General features: G+C 37.2%; 1 protein-coding gene across 6 annotated transcripts in view; it reads right to left on the bottom strand.

Moving 5' to 3' along the window:
- LOC131693853 (talin-2) overlaps positions 1-23,884 on the bottom strand; it is a 202,212-nt gene that overhangs the window by 108,417 nt on the left and 69,911 nt on the right. The window contains exons 1-2 of one of the 6 annotated variants that reach the window (XM_058982067.1): positions 11,963-12,281; positions 3,802-4,188 (exon numbers count right to left, since the gene is read on the bottom strand). The exons of 4 other annotated variants lie outside the window; for them this stretch is intronic. The gene's annotated coding sequence lies outside the window, so the exon portion shown is untranslated. Of the gene's footprint in view, positions 1-3,801; positions 4,189-11,962; positions 12,282-23,884 lie in introns of those variants that run through there. One more of the 6 variants, XM_058982068.1, reaches the window with a different exon arrangement.

The following is a 23,884-nucleotide window of genomic DNA, read 5'->3' as shown; positions in this document are numbered from 1 at the left end:
CCAGTGACCAGTGTTGCCATACTTGAATTTTCAGCTTGTCGTCAATAACATTTCAACAATATTTTCAAAGAATGTTACTGATTTTAAAGAGTAGAGGAAGGTAAAGATTTTCATATAATTTTTTTTCACCTTAATAAATATAAAGAATTATTTGAAAATTGCCTATTCCAACGTGATTCCGTTGAATATCATTCGATTTGAATTAACGTCCCGAAGTTTAGTCACAAAACTCCATTATGTCGCAGACATTGCCTATCCAATATTAACGTAAAGTACATTGAAGCTTTCAATATAGGGGTACGTTTCAAAATATCACCAGCGACAAGCGTGTCAAATTTTGAACGCTAACAACTTCTGGTGTACTGAATGAAACAACTAGATTTTTACACTACACGATTGCAAATATGCACTCCTAGTGTGAAACTAATTCCGTAGAATGTGCAATTATTATAAAAAATTAAACAATAGGTCGGTTCCGACAGCATAAGTCATTAAATTGACTTTACGCTTGTCCGGACATGCCGCAGACTCAGGTGATTCGCATTTAATGCCAAAAGATCGTGACTCCTGCGTTGCAGAAGACAAAGAGTTAAGTAGCCGGGAAACTCTAAGCTTGTTCATTGACCCTACTCCACGCTTTTCTAAACTTTCTTCCTTCAAATCCTTGCTCTTCCTTGAGTACTCTTAATGTTTGAAAAAATACTTCACCTTCCAGTCCATTGCTAATTATATGTCGTTACAATATAAAAAAAATTAAACAATAGGTTTTTAATAAAATCATTTCGCAGTGCTCTCTGATTGGATAAAACTAATTTAGAAGACAGTGGAGAAGTTATAAACATAAGTCATGACTGTCTTTCCTGTACTGCCATTCATTTATCGCCCACCGTACCAACAGTGTGTGTGACTGCAGATTGCACATCAATACGGACAGTAAGAAAAAACCTCTATCGATTTTCGGTAGCATAATCAACTTGTCACTTGTGTTTTGTTGAAGTATTAGCAGAAAAACTACCATAGATTTATTTGTTTGCTCCAAGCGGGTTGATAATGGAAAGCTATCAACCTTTTTCAGAATTGGAATTTCCTTGCATCTCAAATTTTTGGACCAAGAGCTGTTTACTTCGGCTTTGTGTCGAAGCTTCCACAGGCTGGTATATTTGGCGGCCACTGAAGAGAAAACTTTAAGTCTCTACAACGAATCACATCCACCTATACTTTTTGGGAGTAGTAAAATATGTCCCCACATGGGGATCACTCCTGAGCCAAGACAGCATAATGATTTGTTGTTGTGAGTGACATAGTTCTTTTTTGGAAGTTCTTTAAGGGAATGCTTCAGATTCCTCGGATAGTTCCCCGACGCGAGTTTGAAAAGATACACTAATAAGGGCGAATGACCAACCAGGTTAAAGCCCCAATGAATATACAAATACAAGATAACTATTTTGTCCCGTCCAATTCGATTTTCATTCAAAATCTTTGCTCACCCCGGAGAAAGGTGTCCAACCCCGTGCACGCAAGATTAACTCGAATCACCGTCGATTTCAACTTTGTGAGCCGGCATGTAGACGCGGTACTCCATCATAAAAGGCTTGTTGCCAGTAACGTAATTTGCCTGTTTTAGAGAGAATATCATAATTCTGCACTTATCTGGGTGAACGTTTAAGATATCTGTCACGGGAGATATATAAAATTGAAAGACAAGTCCGAGGAGAGTAAAGCAAAAATGTTGGCAGCTATCTTCAATTGATGTATGACTGGGTGCTACCGATTTTCTCCGAAAAACTTTCTTTCTTTTGCTCGCATGGAAAAAAATATCGGTGGGACATAACCGGAATGTCGTGATGACACTTGAGCTGGTGATTTAAATCTAATGATATGCACCGTATTCAACAATCTACCAACCAGGTGACAGCTCCTCAAATTGTCTTATCAATATGCTGGTCTTGATATACAGATATAGAACATCGAAAAAAGTCCCTATGCAAATTTTGGGCTCAGTCGTAAAAAGCATTAGCACTTCGAAAAAGCTCTATGCAAAATTTCAGCTCATTCAAGCACAATTAAGGGGTGCTTAAGCTTAATGGTCAAAGTGCAAACATTTTTACCCGTGAAAAACACTATAGATCGTGGACGGCCCAGATCATACGGAGTCTCGAAAAAATGCCTTTCTAGGACATGGGTATTTTTTAATTGAGATGCGACTTGAGTTTGGGAACGCAGCTTTTAATTTTTTGGTTGTCTTAGAAATGGATGGAACGTTCAGGTTTGGTGTCAATCCAAAAATGCCAATAAAGGCTACCTCCAACCAAAAAAAATCGAGGTTTCACCTTATCTTCACGTTTCATGACATTTTAAAACATTTAACATTACAAAATACAACTTCGATTTTTGAATATTCAAAGGATCCTTTTTTTGGGATTTGCAAATTGAACGTTAGCTCGACCCCTTTTTTATTTTTGATTATAGAGGTTTTAACCTTAGGGTCATTCGCCTCTTTGTCGGGTTGGAGAAATCTCTTTAGAAAAATCTCTAACCCTATGTGCGGGGTTGGGATTTGAACCCAAGTGATCTGTGTACAAGGCAATCGATTTATCAACTACGCTATCTCCACTCCCAGCTAGACCCCTTAATTATACCTGGTTGAGCTGAAAATGTGTAAAAATGCTTTATTCGAAGAGCTAATGGTTTTGAAGTGTGCCTGGTTATAAAATACAATTATTATTTTTTCCCATACATGCCACACACACACCTAGCGTCAACTGATTTCATGAATATACAGTTCAAAATTTGTTGCTGGAATTTACGTTCGGGCTCTTCGGTATTTGTACAAGTTTCCAACCATCGGAAATAAATATAGCGAAACAAATATTCAAATAAAGTCTTTGTATTGTTGTATGATGGAGGCGGGTTGATTCCCCTAATAAATCGTCAGCTCAGTAAAATGTTTTACATATACATTCTTCCGGAACAATCTTCCGTCTATCGCCTTAACCCTCCGGAAGTCGCGCTTATGGCCCACTGAACGAGCAGCCGCTGGTGCCATAAGACGATTTCGTTAAATTTTCAGAGCAACGTGCACTCAGTGCACTTGCGCGGCTTCCGGAAGGTTAAAATACCTAGCGTCTACTGATTTTCAAAAGTCTACCGAAAAAAGGCTCCGTCCGTCACCTTCAAACACCTGACTAAGATATTAGAGATAAATCTTCAGCGAATAAAATTTTACAAAACTATCGTGTTCTGCATATTTATGGATTTGCCCAAAATAGGCCAAAAATCTTCGCTTTTCTGCGTTGCTCTTAAACGCCGCCAGGGGTGCAAACTGAGATCAACTGCATTCTCGAATACATCCTCTCTAGTACAAGGAAAAATATGCAGACAGGCTCAGTAATGTAAATCAATGCCTTTCCGACCGAATTACACGATTGACTATTTTGCAAAATATTTCGAAAAAAGAATTCGTCAAGCATTCATTAAAACTGCAAATCACTCGAGGGTTACACAATATTCCTGGTTGCCAAAACTAGCAGGCAAAATAACTTGGTAAACCGTGCAGCCAAATTTACGGTTTTTCTCTTTATATTAGCATCGTCTTTGGGATACGCATACTAAATGTAAAGCGTACGCGAATTTATAAATATAGTTTAATAGTGATACTCATCTTTACTAATTTGTACCAAATTATCCCCGTATCACGGTAAGTTTGCGTTTATCGGCATCCTATCAATAACCAATCAATATAAAATACTGTGACAGAATGAATTCAGTTTGAAAGCCCTTCCGTTCGACCACCACACTTACCGGCAACAGTAGCAACTCCGCAAAACTCCGCCATCATCACTGCGGTGTTTTCGTGCCTTTCACCCGTTCGCTCAGCCGCCAACCATCCACGGTCCTCGTTGTTTCGGTACAACTTCTTTCCAGGCAAAAAGCTTTGCGCCACGTGCTGGTATGCGTGCTTGCTTGCGCTACTGCTTTTTGGTTTCCAGTGCATCTTCCGGCTTCCGACTCCCTTTGTCCAACCACCCCATATGCTTAACCTATATTTGCACCCTCTCTCTCTCTAACTTCGCCGGTCGGTCGCATGACAAAAAAGCGTATGTGAAAAGTTTAACGATTTACGCAGAAATGTAACATAAGGCACTCTGCAGTATTTGTAACGTTGATCCGGTAGACAAACATTCTAACCTGTGAATGTGACAAACGACGGAATACGATAGAATGATAGAATGAAATCAACCCAAATAAAAAAGAAAAGACAAAGGAAAGCTGTCAAAGTTGAGCGCAAACTGTTTTTATTCGCTTTTCTGCGTTAGTTCTATTCGAACGAGGAGCAAAAAAAGCCGGAAAAGTCTAAGCCACCACAAAAGGAACTTGGTAGGTATGTGTGGAAAGTTGTTTAATTTTACGAGTTTGCAAGTGAATTCGATCTCTCCTAGTTCGGATAGGCTGCGCTTTTGCTTCGCTATGTGGGTACCTACCTACTATGTCTTGAGTGAAGGAAGTATTTATTTTAAATTTCGCTGTGAATTGCCCTACCTTCGACCCAGTAGGCCTATAGAAACTAAACTGTGTGTATGAATGAAGGATGAGGGCATTGATACCCTCTTGTGCACAGTTAGTCGGCTCCTGGTGGCTGGCATTCTCTTGGATGAGCTCGGTGAACGATATAACCGTGTCATGAAGGCGTGCGGTGCAGAACGGAACACGCAGATAGGTTTGGGTTCGTTCGCTTCGCGAGTTAGATACACTGTGAGAAAATTGGTTCGATCGTGAAATATGTGCAGTGAGAGGCCGAAAATACAGGTCGGATGGCTTGGCGAATGCTCTTTAAGGGGAATTTTATTGGCTTAAAATATGTTTTAGGGTCTCAAACTAATATGTCAAAATATGGAAGGCGACAATTATATATAAATGTTCAAATTTTCAATTCTACGCTATTGTCTTTAATGCATACCCTGAGTGTACCGAAAACTAACCGCGTTTTTCTAGAAATCATTTTTTTATCTGGCTAGAAATGTAACTCAAACAAATGATTTTTTATCGAACTGAAATTTTCACAGCATATTCAAAATTTAACTTCAAAAACTTCCAAAAAGCCATTGCTAGCTTGTTGACCAATATTTGCTATGTAACTAATCTACCCACAACTGTTTCTACTACCGAAACTTGTCGGGACGTGAACCGATCCGGATATGCCGACCAACTTTATTTGCGACCCTTTACAGCCACCCTCACCGGGTTTCTTCACGACTTGAATCTAGAGTGACCAAATTCAAATGACATTTTATGTTATCGAAATGGTTCGCAGTATAGTTTTATTCTTTATTAGAAAATCAAAAATAAGTTTAAACCCTCATGGGTGGATTCTATTCTACTCAATTCTATTCTAATCCTTACACAGACAGTATTGAAAAGCATCCTGGACAACACTGCAGTTATTCTGTAGTGTTTTCTTGTCAACATTAATATTTGAAGCATATTGTCATATGTCGTAAATAGTAAAACGGCCAGGCTTACTGTGCAATGTTGGGTTTGAAGATGTTTCAAAATTGGACGGCAACCAAATTATTATTTAATGAATAATTTAATTAACGAATTGTTTTGAATCTTAAAACAGGAAGAAACGGGGACAACCGCACCGACTGTTTCAGTTTAAAGGGGAGTGACTTGGCTAAGAAGGCTAATGTCACTCCTTTAGTCCTTTGGGATGCGGGACTCTTTTTCATAAATATAGGTGCTTCCATCGCAGTGCTAGAAGCTGCGCAAGTTCCAATGATTAATACAATTTTCCTAGATTTTTTACAATAGAGCAATTACATGGAAAATGTAGTCGTAGATTGTCTAAATTGATAGGTTTTATCAGTTTTCAAAAATGTTGCAAAATAACGAAGATATATCAAAATTTTATTTTTCGCCGTCGGGCACTGCTCCGTCAAAATCCAATCAGGCTAATTGTAATAACATCAGCTTCAGAGCTAATACTTGTAACTTTTAGTGCTCAAATGAAAGATAACAGTCACATTTATTAGCCTTACTTGTTTTTGGGAGCAATTCTTGCCTAAACCAAAAATTTCAGCTACTTAAAAACATTGTTGTCCACAAACCATGTTGGGCATGAATGGGTTAAAGCGCCTTTGCTCACTCTAGTTTGTAACCCTCTTGGCAGGAGTTTGAAAACCCCCACTCTTCTTGAGCACTGTGCCTGTGAATAGGAAAGTTTACTCACGAAAATCTTGAAATAAAATTATGATCGAATTCTGAGAAACAGTTTTTGATTTCAAACATGCTAAGGACGTCACAACAATGTCTCGGATCTTTCAAGATCACTTTAGAACGTCTCTGGCCTTCCTAGAACTTTTATGATTTTATCCGGATCTTATCAGAACTGCTCAGCTCTATTCCGATCTTTCAACATGTTCTTGAATTTTCTCAGGTTTCTCTTAGATATTTTTAGGTATTTTCAGAACTTTTTGGATCCTTCAAGACCTTTACAGCTCTATTTAAATATGTTCAGATCCTCGTAGATCTTTGTGAATTGATATTTACAAATCTTGCTCCGTTTATTGGATTAATGGATAAGATGATTTTATAATAGAATTTTCAAATCAAATGATCGACAAATACTGAGAAATTTTTGTTTTTGTTCTCAGACATTCAAATCTTCTAAAATCAATACTGTCACTGTTTTATTTTATGACAAACGCCATTTAGTACTATTCGAGAAGAACGTTTTGGAGAAAACAATGGATGCTTCTTTGTTTTCTTTATTAATCGCTTGATTTATTTTATGATCAGTTGACAATACTGGAAGTTTGTTTCTCTTAAAATGTAAACAAAAGTCTAACGCACACGTGCTATTTTGTGATTCTAAATTTTGTTACGTGTCCCCCTTCATTCGCGAAAAGTAAACATTAGTTTAGAATGATATAATATTAAATAATGATACTGATGGTAAACGACTGGGCGAAAAATATTCTTGCTTCATGATCTACTGATGAATTCTAAAATACTTTCCAAAGATAGTGAAACTCTCATATGAAAATATGTTCAATAATTTGTAAAGCACAAGTCAACCTTAGGAGCAACGAAAACTATCATGGGAGACTTTTCGCTACCAAGACCTGAACCCACCTGATGGTAGATCTGAACAAATATTATTTCTCTTATCCAGTTTACCCCGAAATAATGTCCGTTGTACGATCGCGCAGCATTAACCATATTTTCTAAGATTTCTTCAACCTTCTAAGATCTTCTTGGCTGTTTAGTATCTTTTCAGATGTTTTTATGTTTCATCAGATCTTCTTAGCCCTCCCTAAAATTTCTCAAATCTGCTAGGATCTTCTAAAATCTTCCGAGATTTTCGTGAAATTTCTCAGACCTTCCCAGATCTTTTAAGATTTCTTGAATCGTCTTAGACCTCCTCAGATCTTCCTAGATCTTCTCACGTCTTTTCAGAGCTTCTCAAATATACTTAGATCATTTCAGATCGTTCTATGTCTCATCAGAACTTTTCATCCCTTCTGCTAAGATATTCCCAAATCTTTACAGATCTTCTCATATCTTCTCAAATCTTCCCAACTCTTATCAGATCTTCTTAGATCTTTTCAGATATTTTAATGCCTTATCAGAACTTCTCAGTCCTTCTGCTTACATCTTCTCAAATTTTCTTAGATTTGCTAAGACTTCTCACATTTTGTCAGATCTTCCCAAACCTTCTTAGATCTTCTATTTTCTAAGATTCGCAGGGCTTTTCAGAGCATCTCAGATCTTTTAATGTCCTATCAGAATTTTTCAACTCTTTTGCTCAGATCTTTAAAAAGCTTCTTAGATCTTCTCAGTTTTTCTCAAATCTTCTCATAGCTTCTCCGATCTTCTCGAATCTCCTCAAATCTTCCTATATTTTCTCATTGCTTCTGAAATCATCCCAGCTCTTCTCAAATCTTCTTAGATCTTTTCAGATCGTTTAATGTCCTTTCAGAATTTCTCAGGCTTTCTGCTCAAATCTTCTCAGATCTTCTGAAATTTTCTAAGACTTCTTATATTTCGTGAGATCTTCTCAAATTTTCTCGGGTCTTCTCAGATCATCTCAAACCTTCCTAGATCTTCTTAGGGTGTTTCAGAACTTCTCAGATCTTCTTAGATCATTTCAGATTTTTTATATCTTATCAGAACTTATCAGCCCTTCTGCTCAGATTTTTTAAAATCCACTTGGATCTTCTCAGATCTTCCCAAACCTTCTAAGACTTCTCCAATCTTCTCAGATCTTCTCAAATGTTCACAGATCTTCTGATATCTTCTCAAATCTTACCAACTGTTATCAGTTCTTCTTAGATCTTTTTAGATCTTTCAATGTCCTATCAGAACTTCTCAGGGCTTCTGGTCAGATCTTCTCACATCTTCTCGGATCTTCTAAGACTGCTCATATTTTGTTAGATCTCCTCAAACCACAAACAGATCTTTCCAAATCTTTTCAGATTTTCTCTTCTCAGATTCTTCTAAGATATTCTCAAGTTTTTTCGGAGCTTCTCGAATCTTCTTAGATCATTTCAGAACTTTTAGTGTCCTATCAGAGCTTTTCAACCTTCTTGCTCAGATGATTTAAAATCTTCGTAGATCTTCTCAGAACATCTCAGATCTTCTAAGACTTCTCAGATCTTAAAAATTTCAAACTTTCTCTAATCTTCTCAAATCTTCCCAACTCTTATCAGATCTTCTTAGATTTTTCAGATCTTTTAATGTCCTATCAGAACTTCTCAGTGCTTCTGCTCAGATCTTTTCAGATCTTCTTGGATCTTCTGAGATCTTCCAAGACTTCTCTGATGTTTTCAGATCTTCTCAAATCTTTCCAGATCTGCAACCCTTCTGCTCAGATCTTTTAAAAATTTTCTTTGGTCTTCTCAGAACTTCTCAGATCTTCTCAGATCTTCTCAAATCTTCTCAGATTTTCGCAGATCTTCTCATATTTTCTTAAATCTTTCCAGAATTTCCCAGATCTTTTCGGATCTTCTCAGATTTTCTCAGATCTTCTCGAATCAGAAAAGATCCGAGAAAATCTAAGAAGATCTGACTGCGAAGATGAAAAGTTGAGTGAAACATTTTACTGTAGCAACAATATTTTTTTATAAATGAAACATCTTTTGAGCACAGCTGGTACCAATATTGACCACGTCGCATTTCACCAATTTAGGCAAATTCCCTATAGGGTTTCTAGAAAATGTCGTTAGTCAACCGGTAGTAAGTGATCATATTGCGAAAAATGTGATTTAAGTAGTTAGATCGCAGAATGTTTTTTTAGCCATTAAGCGTTCTCATTTACTATTTCCATTGTTTTCGTTTGATTCATAGCCTTGGCTATATTAACCATATTTTGAATCGGATTTAAAATAATCTTCACTAGAATTTGAAACAACTTCAATGATTTTTAGAAGAGGCACTGTAGTAGAAGCAGGATCTAATGAACTTGTGGTTGGAGAAACAAAATTGAGATTCTTGAACGACAAGCCTCCACTATTCGAAAACTCAGCAGGTCACTAATTGGATACACAACTCCAAACCAATTTTCTATTTACTCTTTTTAAAAGCCAATTCTGGCGGCGAAAGTTAAAAACTAAAATTTTCTGACGCATTCTAAAGTTCTTCCGAATATACCGTATAGCTAAAGGTAACCATTTTTCAGATAAAACAAATGAGTTCGTGATATTGCTAAACTAAACCTACGTGCTGTTAGACCATGTGCAAAACTAACACCGCTACTACTTCATTAAGGTTCAACTGAGAAAGCCTCGAAATAAAGGCAGCGAAACAACTATTATCTTTTTGCTTTAATTTTTTTTATGGGATAAAATTTTGAGCAGGAGAACACAATGTTTAACACAAAAATTCGGTTCTTTAGTGTTTCGAATCATCCTCATCAGTAACTAACACGAAGTTAATGCTTAGTTTCCAAATTTGCACCAATTTGCATGATACCAGACGTTTGGGTTCCATACCCAAAAGACGGCTTCGGTTCAATGTTCCTCATCGGCAAACCGGAACTTCTGCGCTTACTACCGAGACATCACTTGGCACCAGTCAGTTATTTTGGGCGTTCACGTAAGATGTGTGACTTTTTGGATTTTGCTATCTGGCGACTGGCGCCAATTTGGTGCTGGTTTGGACTTATCTAACTAGCGTTAAGTTGATGTTAGTTACTGACGAGGAGAATCCGAAACACAAAAAAAAACCAAACATTTTTTCAAGGTTTTTAGGAAGATGTCCATTGGAAAATAGATAGAGAAAGAATGAGCTATACAGTGAGGAAAAAGATACGGTGAAAATACATCTCTTTATTGGACTTACTGAGAAAGGATATATGTACCACCGAACAAGAATCGAACTTGGTCAAATATCAAAAAATAAACGAGATTCATTTTTTGATGTTTAAAAGAGAATATGAATTTATGTTTAATGGTATCAATGTATGTGATTAAGGTACTAAAATAGCTTAAAACGCTTGGAAAGAGGTTTCAAATCTCAAGCTATCCATCTTCCGCACAATAGAATTTCAGAACCAAAGTTTACAGATTTTTAATTGTGATAAAACAAAACACTTTAGAAGGTAGTAGAAAAAAAAATCTGGAACAACTTACTTAAGCCTTTCGTTAAATTGTAAAGCGAAGTCCAGCATTATCAGATGAAACACTAGGGAATGACGAATTACTACACACTAAACGAAAGACGCTGTTGGGGGTTTCTACGCGGACCATCAAAATTGGTCAAATTGTAGATAATAAGGTTATTATTTTCTCGTCAATCTCAATTTTGAAATTCTGTCAGAATATTCAGTTAACGACACGAATTATAGGTTCATAGCATAAATATTTTTGGGCGAACGAATATCTTTGAAATTACATCTTCACAACAAACCAAACAGGCAATGTTACTGTAAAAGTGTCTTTTCACAAATATTTGATGAAATTTTATACAACAGGAAGATGTTAATTAATCTGTGAATAAAAAATCGCGTCGGAATTAAATAAGATACAAAATTTGTAACATAGTAAAACTTTTCCATAAAATATCAGACAGCCAACTGTCATTCACACTAAATAATTTTTTTTACCGTGCCCTGTGAAAAGGTGTCAAAGAATTGCAAAACATTAGCAGCCTTTCCTTTCCATTGCCTGCACGGGATTTTTCCCATACCAACACACAGGCACAGGTACCGTTCATGTATCTATCTCTACACACAGTTTACATGTAAGTCTCGCAGAAGCTCGCCAACTCACTGACTGTTTACTTCTCCTCATCGCACGCCGCACACCGAACCCACCGTTTGAAACCCGAGAAGTAGAACAACAGTGGAACGTGAGCAAAGTTTTATTAAATTTTGTAAATTAGTTTTGAAGTGTTTTTTTTTCTCATCCTGTTCATACACTCACATCACGTTGCCGCTCTGGTCGGGTCAGGTTGTGTGATTTACTATCAGAGGGCGGAAAAAATCGCCACTGATTACGTTGAACAAAGTTTCTGTTACACGTTCCTAACACTGGAGGGGTTTTGGGAATGTGGTACAAAGTTTTCGTACTCAGACCCCCCATTCGCTGTTCCATCGCTTCCGATGATATCATTTATCTTGGGTAGCAACTTTTTCCCGGGAAGTCCCACATTGCGGTGGTTAGCCGAAAAACGGGCAAAAAAATAAAACTTTCCCAGCAAGCCCATAAAAGCATTTTTCCCATCCGAGCCGGAGTACACGAACAATTGACATCAAGCGAAAAACTGAAGGACGGGTGCTTGAAATAAAATCCCGAGAACAATCAATTTCCACATGGATGAATCTTAATTTGAACCGTTTTTAACTTGTCCCTTTTGTGGGCGATGAATGAAAAGGATGGCCACTTCTCCCAACATAGATAGGCCTGGCGAGGAGAATGAACAAAAAAATAAAATAAAGGAGAATCACCGGAAAATCACTCACTTGTATAACAGTAACCTATGAAGAGGTATTTAACATTAAGTACACTTGAGGACTTTACTCTAGGCATCATAATACTTCAACTGTCATTTGCCTTTGTAACTTGCAAACTAAAAAGCGAAAACGACTGGGCACTTTTGGTGAGAATTACAACGTTTGACCTTTTAAACACAAAACACACACTGTCTGGGACTTGGCAGCCACACAACTGATTCACTGAACTTAGTTGAACTTGGCTCGAAGGAGAGAACCTTCGGGCGAAACCCTGAATCGGGATCCAGGGATAAATTAGAATGTCCTCTCGGGACAACGGTTAGGCCTAGAATGACGGTAGTCTAGGGATGCTGACGAAGGGCTCACGTTTTTCCGATTCTTTTCCCGATTATGTTCCCATCTATCGTCTATTTACTTGTCTGTGGCGAAAACACAGACGCACTTCTAAGGCCTGCGAGAGCTGTACACATACATTACATTCCCATAGTACACCAATACCACCGACCACAACCTGCGCACCAACACCAACAATTACCCATCAGGAGTCCCCCTTGCGATCCCCCTGAACAGCTATCATATGAGTCCAAATTTAGAAAGTAATCTAAGTCTCAGCTCTTATCTGTACCACCAACAGCTTGAGTCGGATATGATACTGGACAACCAACACCAACACAAAATTGCATCCTACCCATACAGCACCGACCGTCCATCCGATCCCAACAGGCACCCTCCTAGAAAAGGAAGCAAATTTTCCACGGTGTATCTCTGTCCCCCACTCATCCTCCTGTTTCTCCTCCGTCAGACCGATATGTGTAATGGCATTACATACACAAGCCGCTTTATCATCCCCCTAATCGACCCTTCACGTTCTATCGGCGACGGCATAAAAATTGGGGTGAAAGCACTCACCAACACTTTCAAGCCTTCTCTTTAGCTGACGGCGGCAAAAAGAAGGAAAATCCCATTAGCCACTCACACATGTACGGGGATATTTTCCACCACCCACGGAAGCACCCGTATCGTACCGTACCGTCACCCAGAAACCCGTTGTGGGTGGTGTTGATGGTGGGCGATTTTTTCGCCTACTGTTGTACAGAAGAATCAACTCCGACTCCCTTTTTCAGTAGTCGCCTTTATTGTCAAAATATGATAATGCATTTTTGTTTCCCCAGTTGGGGACCCCTCACGACCAATAATGCGATGGATGGCTCTCGGTTTGAAATCAGAAGCCTAGCTAGCTGGCTGGCTAGCTAGCGGGCGCGCTAGCAGGGGCAGGGGTGCAAAGGAAACCGGACGTGCAAGTGAGACGGGATACCGCGATGTTTGTTCTCGCTTTCTGGTGGCTACAAAACGGATGGATTGATAGTTATGCCGCCAACTTAGCAGACCTGGTCCCCGAGTGAGGGAGAGGTTTTGTCGCTAGGGTCGATGTACCAATAGACGAGTTACGAAGGAACACTTTTGATAAAAGTTTTTTTTTTGGTAATTGAGATATGTCAGTCGAATTGGTATTTTTAGTAGGAAAAGCACTTAAAAAAATTTCTGTTCACGTTAAAACTTATATTAAAGAAACACAAAAAGAAAAAACATCAGATTTATTTGATTCTCTATTGGTGCAAGAGAGAATATAATTTAAGAGTAATGATGTTTATTACAACATTATAATTTGAGTGTGATCCTCTCAGCAAATAATATCGCATAACGATTTATTTAGAAAATAAGCGTGTAACTATTGCCACCATTTGCGACAACCGGAACATCCACCCTCCTTAATTTTGTTTTACATCCCGTGAGAACTTACCAGCTCATCGCAGAGCTTGACTGGCTCGGAATGAAGCGAGAAGAAATCAAGATTGCACCTTTATTGTGACGAAGATATTTACTAATGAAATTTGGATACAGCTCTTCACTTTCTAAAACAGTTCAACTCCAATTATGTGGTAGCCAAAATGTATGTCAATTTTTCTTCGAATATCGACAACGATCTATTGTTTTATATTGTAGCACTAAAGAATTACCAATTTCTGAGTTTGTTGAAAACCTTTTTTTCGGAATGATACCTTTAATAGGATCAACCATCCTGCACTCGCACAGTTGTACAGACTACAACACTTTGAAAAACTCTAGCAAAATCTTCTATGAGCACCAGCGGCTGCTTGTAGGCGGAGCTATTAACGCGACTACCGTGAGTAATAACATATGCTTAATCTTTACTACTATATAATATCATTTTTAGAAAAAAAAAAACTAGTTAATACTCATCGCGCGTTGCTGCGACACTCTGCGAAATAGGAGTAAAACACAATTTGTTCCAAAGCGCCATCTGGCGGGCAGATAATCTCCAACTAATAGCACACAAACACGCCCCATACCAAATACCTACTGTGTGCAAATTTTTGCGGAAATCGGTTAAGCCGTTTGGGAGTCTATAAATCATATACATACAAACTTTGACTTTTATATATAGATAGATAGATAGATAGATAGATAGATATAAGATATATATATATATATATATATATATATATATATATATATATATATATATATATATATATATATATATATATATATATATATATATATATATATATATATATATATATATATATATATATATATATATATATATATATATATATATATATATATATATATATATATATATATATATATATATATATATATATATATATATATATATATATATATATATATATATATATATATATATATATATATATATATATATATATATATATATATATATATATATATATATATATAGAATATAGATAGATAGATATAAAATTTTCTAAAAACTCGTAGTTACCTAGGGAATCTAATGAAAAATTGTAAAAAATTTCAAAACAATTGGTCATATGGCTTTTGCGTTACGATGTATACTACACTTTTTCGTGGTGCCTACACTGATTCATTGTAATTTACTAAGTTTTCCATATGTTGCAAGGAAAACTTTGAAAAATATTGTTCAAATATTGCGTTATTATATGAAAATTGACAGCAAAAACTAGCACTCCCCGCATCGTAAAAAAATTAAAAAATGATGTTTTAATCTAAAATATCCCCTCCCTGAAATACCTATAAAGTTCACTTAAGAAGGTAATTTTGAACAACTAAAAGTTTCTTACTACCTAACTTACACTGAACCGTGCAACTAAACACAATAAGTAACTAGTGCTAATTTGGATACTAGTTTAGATACATCGTCTAACTAGATACCCAGATGGTGCTAGTTACTGACGAGATGAATTCGAAACACAAAAAAAACAAAACTTAATCACAATAAGTAGCTTAATCATCCAAATTAATAGTAGTCCCGATCAAACGAAAAGCCCACAATATCCCCATGCTTATGGTGCACGGACCATTGTTAGAGTTTTTTAAATGGGTTTCAAAGCACCTGAAACAGCCACTGAACAGTCCTGCTGATTTTGATTGCTTGTTCCGTAAACCGGGGTGACTTTGATCACTCGAAACCTTTTTTTGTAGATGACTTATTTTGCTACAAGTCTGACCTTATAAAATACTGATTCATTATACTTTTTGAGTATATTGTTCGATTTTTCAGTACAAAGCATACAAAAATTCTAAATTTTACTTTACCTTATTTTGATTAAGCTAAAGTGTCTATTTTTTATATAACAAATAAATCTTAGATTGCAGCAAGAATAGTAAATTCCAAGTTAGTTTTTATTTTTCTTTAGAGTCGGATGTGCCAAATTAATATTTAAGAGCTTCCTTAATTTAAAAAAAATGAAATTAGTTGGATGAAACTCTTTGTTAATTGATAAACCGCTGAAACAAAACAAATTTAGCATTTAAACAAGTTTTCAGATTTTTTTTCAAGTTGGACTCGAATGATATTAATTTTATTCACGCAAATTTTACAGTATATTGAAATACATTGTTCAATACCAATTAACATCTACTTAACAATGAGTGTATTTTCAGAACTAGTTTAAACAAACATTTGAATGAAAAAGAACTCAAGAACTTAATGTGGGTGAAAAAACAGGTTAGGGGCCATCCATATACCACGTGGACAATTTGGGGGAGGGTAGGGGGTACGAAAAAGTCCACGTGTGTCCATGGTGGAGGTATAGAAATAGTCCACGTGGACTTATACTTATATTTTTTCTTAACGAAGTCGTACCCAATGATTTTTGAAAAATTGTTGTAAGCGGACAATTACAGGTAAAACTATCCAATCTTATTCTTCATACATCAGTACATGGTTTAACAATATTAAACTTGAAAACATGCGTTGCGTCAAAAAATATGTAATGATTACTCCGAAAAGTGATCAATGTCACCCCGGTTTACGGTACATTGTGCAAAGACAAATAACCAAATTCAAGATGGCGGCTTCCGGTCGCCACAAAACAGTGAAAACCATCATCAGTACAGCTCACTTGCAGGGAGTGGTCAGAAGATGACGGATATTGATGGATCGAATCCATTCGAAATCCAAGATGGCAGCTTCCGGTAACTACATAACAGTAAAACCATCATTAATATGGATGTCATTTGAAACGGCCTGGTCAGTAGACGACGGAGATTGCTGATTGAGATCATTTTGAAATCCAAGATAGCAGTTTTCGGGTACCAGGAAACAGTGAAAACCACCGTCAACGTACCCCTTGGAAATGGGTGAAAACCAGCATCAATTTGGGTGTCATTTGTATGAGCGTGGTCATAATGATCGAGGCCCTATTTGGTTTTCAAAATAGCGTTAATAATCAATTTCTATCATCTACAGACTACCACCATTAATATGACACCCATATTACTGGTTGGTTTTACTGTTTTGTGGTAATCTGAAGACGCCATTTAGTTTTCAAAATATCGACAATCATTAATTTCAATTTCCATTACCTACTGACCACCACCTTTCGAATGACACCGAAATTGATAATGGTTTTCATTGTTCTGTGATAACCTTGGATTTCAAAAAAGCGTTAGTAATTAATTTCTGTCACTTACTGACTACCACCTTTCATATGACACCCGCATTGATGATTGTTTGTACTGTTTTGGAGTAACCGGAAGCTGCTATCCTGGTTTTCAAAATGGCGTCAATCGTCAACACATTCAAAAAAAATTAAATCACATGATAGACTGCAATTACTATTACCTCTACCCGGTAGGTAATTATTATCTTGGCCGGAGTTGATTTAATTCGAATGTGGTTCACTTTCTTAAGCTGAGACAGTGCTGATGCGAGATTGGTTTCAGGTAAAAAAGTCAAATGACCAGAATCTGTTATTCAATTGACAGTGAACTCCGAATGGCTCAAATGAAGACGGCAGTAGAAGTCAACTGATATACAGGCGGTATGCTGACTAGCAGTTTCAATTTCAACGTATATTTTCGTTTGAAATTGACATTTTACGTAGTTTACACCAAATGAGATTTTTAAATTTTTCTAAGCGGATTAAAAAGTCACATATCTAGCAAACGTCTTATGTAATACGATTGTACCAGTTTATATGTAACCGCACATAGGAATTTCCATTATGAATTATCTGAATGAAATTCAATGGCAGTCAATGGAAGTATTGTATCTTTCATTTGAAATCAAGATTGTAAAAATTGGGCAAGAATTCGCTGAGAAATAAGTGTGTACTTGAAACTTGGCAAGTTTACCGTGGGGCATCGAGAACCATCATAGGTGTCCCAAATGGTCAAAGCTACTTTGGTTGGTCATTAGTGATCTAGACCCGCAATTCCAAGTAATGTTGCACCCATTTTAATATGCATTACATCATTTGAGCATCATTGTGGCCTCAGTTTATATAGGAGTTTGCTGTGCGACCGCACACTTCAACCCGTAACTCCGGAACCGAAAGTTCAATCAACTAAAAATTAAATCGCAACTTATAGGAGCGCCATACCGCTCATATGAGGTTTGGGCGATTCGGTTCAGCCATCTCTGAGGAAATGGAGTTACATTATTTGAAAAACACATTCAGACAGGTACAGACATTTTGCAAACTCGATGAACTGAATCGAATAGTGTATGACACTCGGCCCTCCAGACCTCGGCTCGTAAATCGATTTCTTTCTATGAGAGAGACAAAAAGTGCAAAGTCCCAAAAAATGGATTCTAGTCAAAAATGATTTTTTTTTGCAATAATAGCAAGACATTTGGTATCCAAAATACGAATACGATTTCTGAAATTTCATGAGCAGTGCACCTCTCCCTCCTCCTTGAAAAAAAAACGTAGGTGCCGGCTTATATGAGTAATTTGTATGAGACCGTACGATTCAGTCTTTATTTCCGGAACTAAATAACCGATCCGTACGAAATTTTATAATGGTCTGTGGAAATAATATACCTTCCATTTGAGACTAATTTTGTGAAAATTTGCACAAAGAACAGATGTGAGTTTGTTAATTTTTAAAGATGATCATTAAAAAAAAACATCCGGAACAGTCAATTTACAGCTGTACTTAAAATAATGCCTTCCCAAAAGCGTCTACTTGCACTTTTGACGTCTCACAACGGCCCTACGCTTTTCTGAGCCTCGAGTTCTTGGTTAGTATAAGGTCAATTTTGTGCCAAAGGATCTTAGTGTCCCGAACGCACCGGAATTGCAGCCAATTGAGAAATACTGGGCCATCATGAAGCAGGCACTTCGGAAGCATCCCAAAGAAGTGAAATCTGAAGTGAAAATGAGGATAATTGATATCCATTTGGATATGGCTAGGAAATTGAATTAAAAAAACTGGAATAAATTTAAATTGTTCAATTTAGTATGACTAAAAACACGTTTAAAGTAATGATTATATAATCGGTTTTACTGATAGTTTCTCCTTGATGCCATTACATTAAAAATGTTTCCCTGCTTTTTAAGCATTTGTTGACAAAAAGCAAAAAATGTGCGTTTTTGTAACATGACTTTTTAACAAAAATATTTGGTTTCGTGAAAAATGTTTCAACTTTTTTTTCAGTGTATTTTTTTCGGGCTGAAATATTCGTTCACTGTAACTCTTTCCAGGACAATTTTGAGATACAAAATATTGTAATCGAATGATATTTTTTTGGAAATATTGCATGCAAAATCTTGTACGCAATCTCTTTGAAAAATTGCCCTTGATTTAAAAAAATGTTTAGTCTTCCATGCCGGTGAAACGTGCAAAGTTGCATCTGAATCGAAGATAGTCGGTAACAATTTTAAAGATTTTTGGAGGAGTCTTAGGAGAATTGTTCACGTAAAACTGGTTGCTTATTAAATTCGGTGCGAAATACCAAAATTACTCGAACCTATTAATATGAGCAGTCAACGCCAGTCATGTAAGACAAACGAAGCGTACGTAGCAGTGGTTTGTAATGTGCCTTTGCGTTCTTCGTTTGTTAGAGGTTTGGAATTTAACATAGGTCAACATAATTCTAAAATTTAAATGTTCACAAAAATATTGTTAAAGGCAAAAGGAATGAGTTCGTTTTTTTGCACTATGTAAGGCATCACTAGTGCAAACAACCGTATTCGAAAACAAATGGTGACCTACCAGCCATTTTGCGTCAGTAAGATTCTCTTCAAATTTTCTGGAAATGCAGCATTACAATATGATTATATATCGATATCATTGCTAAATTTGAATCTCAGCTGCCAATCAAAACTCCCGCAATTTTTCCTTTTATCGGACTTAGGGTTATGGTAGAGCAAAGTCGTTTGAACACTTTCTACCACTATCCGTAATTCAAGTTCGTTTTTAAATATTTTTCTGAATTTACTAAGTTTTGCTTTAAGGCGGTTAAAAATGTCTTGATCGGGCGATATTTTCTTCAATGAAAAACAATTTTATTGGTTCTGTAGCAGTCTAAGACGGTCCGAGCTGAGTGGGAGATGTTAAATCCACTCATAACATTATCAGACCTTCAAGAGATTTTAAAAAATAACCTAAATGGCTGTGGAGGAATTTGTGCTTGTAAATTCTTCAACTGATGGTTTAAGATGTGGTGAAGAACAGAATCATTTTGTGACATGCGCAGATCGCTTGCCAAACAGAGATTTTATGGGTAATTTTGGCAGCTACTTCTTCTTCTACTTCCTGTATGTCCCTTGCGTTTTGATCACCAGGCTCTGGTTGTCGCAGCCGTTCGCGGCCCTTCTAGCACTGTACATGTATAGTCCAAATCTATTCATTGTTCAAAATAAAATGAAACTTGTACCGAAATTGATGTAATATCTTCCTGGCCTTACTATGCAGTGTTAGCTAACACTACCAGCGATCCGCTTGGTTGTCTGACGCTCTTGGAACGTTCTGTTGACGTGGAACACGGATCATTGTGCGATTCCGAGCTACTCTACTACTGATCCATCAATAAGAGGCGTTTTAATATTGATGAAACTCTGCCAATATAAACTATTTTTAATTAATTTCTCTGTAATTTTTTACCCACGCACTATAAGTTACAACAAATTTAGAGTGTTTATTTTTTGAATGCAGGCTTTAATGTAAATTTATTTCTATTCTCCACAAGGAACTCACAACCAGAGCTGTAGCGTGGGATCCTCGTGCACTTGGCGGGGTCTCGAAAAATATTAGGTACTTATTCAACGGAAGTTAAAGAAAACCATTGAACCACACTGCGGAAACGGCTCGATGTTGTAAAAAAGGTTTGCTGACCAGTCTAGTATCGGGTTTTCTATGTGGGTGTGCAGGATTAGTTTTCATTTCTCGTCTTCCATCTACTTTTCGTAAAAAGTTCTCTATCAAAAAATACCAATCCTACCACTACCATAATGCTATGGAATAAATAAAGTATCCGGAATCTACGCGATACAGTCTTTAGTGCATTCCGTGAAATGTCACACTTATCCTGACTTATTGGAACCCGAGGCTACTCGGGTCTACCTAAGGGGTTATATACAAAGTTGTGGCGAAGAATTGAAATAAGTTCGTCATTTTTTAAAGCATTTTGTGCAAATTTTATTTGAAAAAGCGAAAGACAAATCGTTGGTAGCACAATCAAAGATAGAAAAAATAAGTTGAATTTAAAAAAAATATTCAAGGTTGACGTTATGGCCGATCTCCCGAAGCGTGTTTTTTGGCAGAGGGTTGCGGTAAACGCGCTCCAAGCCTCAACTGAAATCCAAAAACTAAAAAGATTATTGATGGAAAATGTACTGTGGTGTACTTGAACGGATCAATTTTCCAATAATTTTTTTTTTGTTGGAAATAAAACATGTTGACCAAAAAATTGAGTTTTGTGGTGTTCAAAATTTTACACAAAAATTCATTGCAAAGAATCGAAATTTTTTGATAAAAAAATAAACCGCTCAAGTACACATGAATGTAAATCCAAACAATTTAAAACAAAGTATAGGCAAATCGGATGACTAGTTTTTGAGATATCACGTTCACCGCAACGGTGCTTTTCAAAAAACTCCATCCCGAGATAATTACGTTTAAAGTTTTGTGTTAACTTCACTCGTGTAAGAACCGGCGCGCTGCAAACGGCTGTAATTTAAAATCTAGTGCTCCGATCTGGATGAAATTTCGCACATATATTTTCCAAAGTATATACCTTTAGATTATTCAGTAAAAAAATTTTTGGAGTTTTTTAGTTCCAACTTTGTATATAACCCCTTAAGTAAATCGCACTTTTACGTGAATATATGTGAAAGAAATTATCGGTCAAAGGTCCTAATTGTTAGTCTAAAACCTCAGCTACATTTCGGAGTCCTAAAAATTTATTTGCAGCGCTTCATGACAGCATTAGGCGACGATTAGCAAAACGCTACGTTTTTTCTTCCTTTACAATGTAGTGGTAATTCGGACCACCCTAAGAGATCGTTCCAAAAAATTAATCTGAGTAGTCACAACTGTTGATTGGCGCATCATGTATTTTCTTTGCTTTAGTGTATGCAATCGTGTGCGCAACTGCAAGCCGCTGATCGGTGGTTGATGGAATAGGGGGTCCGAATAGTCCCTTACGCTCATTTCGCACAAAAGTAGTGAGTGTTTTGAAAATATCTATGTTTCCACCCAAACAAAAAACATAGGAACCTCAAGCTTTCCAAAACAGTTACCTAGTATTTTTTCCACTTTTATTTGTTACTTCAATCACGGTTTTACCATAATAGTGATTCTGGTTTTGAGGATGGCTAAAAATTAAACGCACTGTGTCTCCATTCTAAAGAATTGCAGAATGAGAATCATCTGCCAAAATCAATGTTTCAGAATGGTGTTTCCACGAATATGCACGACAGTCTGAAAGTTTTACGATTTTCTAAGAAAACGAGGGGTCCGAGTCACTCCAACGGTCTTAATAGCCCTGGTCTCTTATTCTCTAACAACCTCTTTTTCTAAAGGAAAAAATAGGAATGAGGCAATTTGCGCATGAGGGCACAACACCTACTTAGAAAAGTCAGTAACTGACACCAACTTGCTGTCATTTAGACGATATATATCCTAACTAACACCAAATTGGCGTCAGTTAGGCACTTAATCCAAACAGGTCACACAACGCATGTGAAAACCTAAAAGCAACTGGCGGGTATCTAGTGATATCTCGGTTATCCAAGCGCAGAAATTCTGGGTCGCTGACGGGTATAGGGATAGTATAGTGTCTAACCAGCGCCAATTTGATGTTAGTTTGGATATATCGTCTAACTGACAGCAAATTAGTGTCAGTTACTGACGAGTGGAACACCAAACATTCAAATCCAACTTTTCTACCTTATTCTCATTAATTTTATTGAACAGATCAAGATTTATTTGCCCTCCTAAGACTGGCGTCTTTGACTGGGGCCAACCCAGCCAAGCGTACGCTGCGGGCCTGCTCACAATATCCCGGGGCTCTAGTCCACTGTGCTCATGTGTAAAGACGTGCTGAAGATTGATATCGAATTGATTAATTGCAGCATTTAAATTTTTGCAATTTTTTACGAGGTTTTACAAAATCTCTACATTTCAAGGACATTTCGTATCAAAGAAACAAATTCATTTGTCAACATTTAGTTTAAAAGGTGTTGTTTTGAAACAAAAATTGAACAAATATCCATTAAAACACTAGCACTATTATCCCAGTATATCCCAACTAGAAGTATTACTATGTCGGCCATTTTTAATTGTTGGTTTGATCAGTTCTTAATTGAGTCAAACTCGATAGCGCATCTTGTGGCGATATCCTAATTACCTTTGAATAGACCGTCAATTTTTGCATAACTTGAACGCTCGTGATGAACGCCTGGTCTGTGTGATTTCATTCTCCGAATTCTCTTCTAAGTACAAAAATGTTGGAGAATTTTTATAACACGTTTAAAAAATCGATTCTACTAATTCTACGGTATTATTTTCGTTAATATGATAGTACCCCGCTAGAGCACCATCCCACGTCTGAATACACTGCGGCTCTCCCGCGCGCAAACAACCATTTCGAAACAGCACCTTCCAAGAAGCAGCATCTTTAGTAGCCCCCATCGATTGTGCCCGTTACCCGAGACACTGTACGACGCTGGTATGGTATAGCTACTATGCCACCATGTAGTAGCATCACTCAGCAGCCAACACAGCGCATCAGCGCCGATTGCGCCACTGTAAAACCGCTCGGAAGCTGTGTGTCGCGACCGCCTGGCGCCTGGCAGCACCGATCGACCACCAGCTACAGAAGGCCCTGGCGGTATCCGAGCCCTGGATGGAATTCATGCTCCCCGGTAGCTATACAGTGTGGAGATAGGACGACGTCATGCACACACCACAAGGACGAACCTCAGGAAACACGGGCACAGCACATTCTCGCGCTAGCGAATGAAGCGTGTAGATAGATAGGTGGAAAAGTTGAAGGAAAATCAAACTATCAGCCAGCGGATGGGTGGTGGTAAGCGCTGCTTCAGTTGCTACGCTGACAATTTTATACGGCCCAATGCGTTACGAAGGAGACAGAAAGGCATACGA

This window comes from Topomyia yanbarensis, chromosome 3 (genome assembly GCF_030247195.1).
Source record: "Topomyia yanbarensis strain Yona2022 chromosome 3, ASM3024719v1, whole genome shotgun sequence".
NCBI lineage: Eukaryota > Metazoa > Arthropoda > Insecta > Diptera > Culicidae > Topomyia > Topomyia yanbarensis.
The sequence above is the reverse complement of the archived record's forward strand: the minus strand, read 5'-3'. Positions and strand labels throughout refer to the sequence as shown.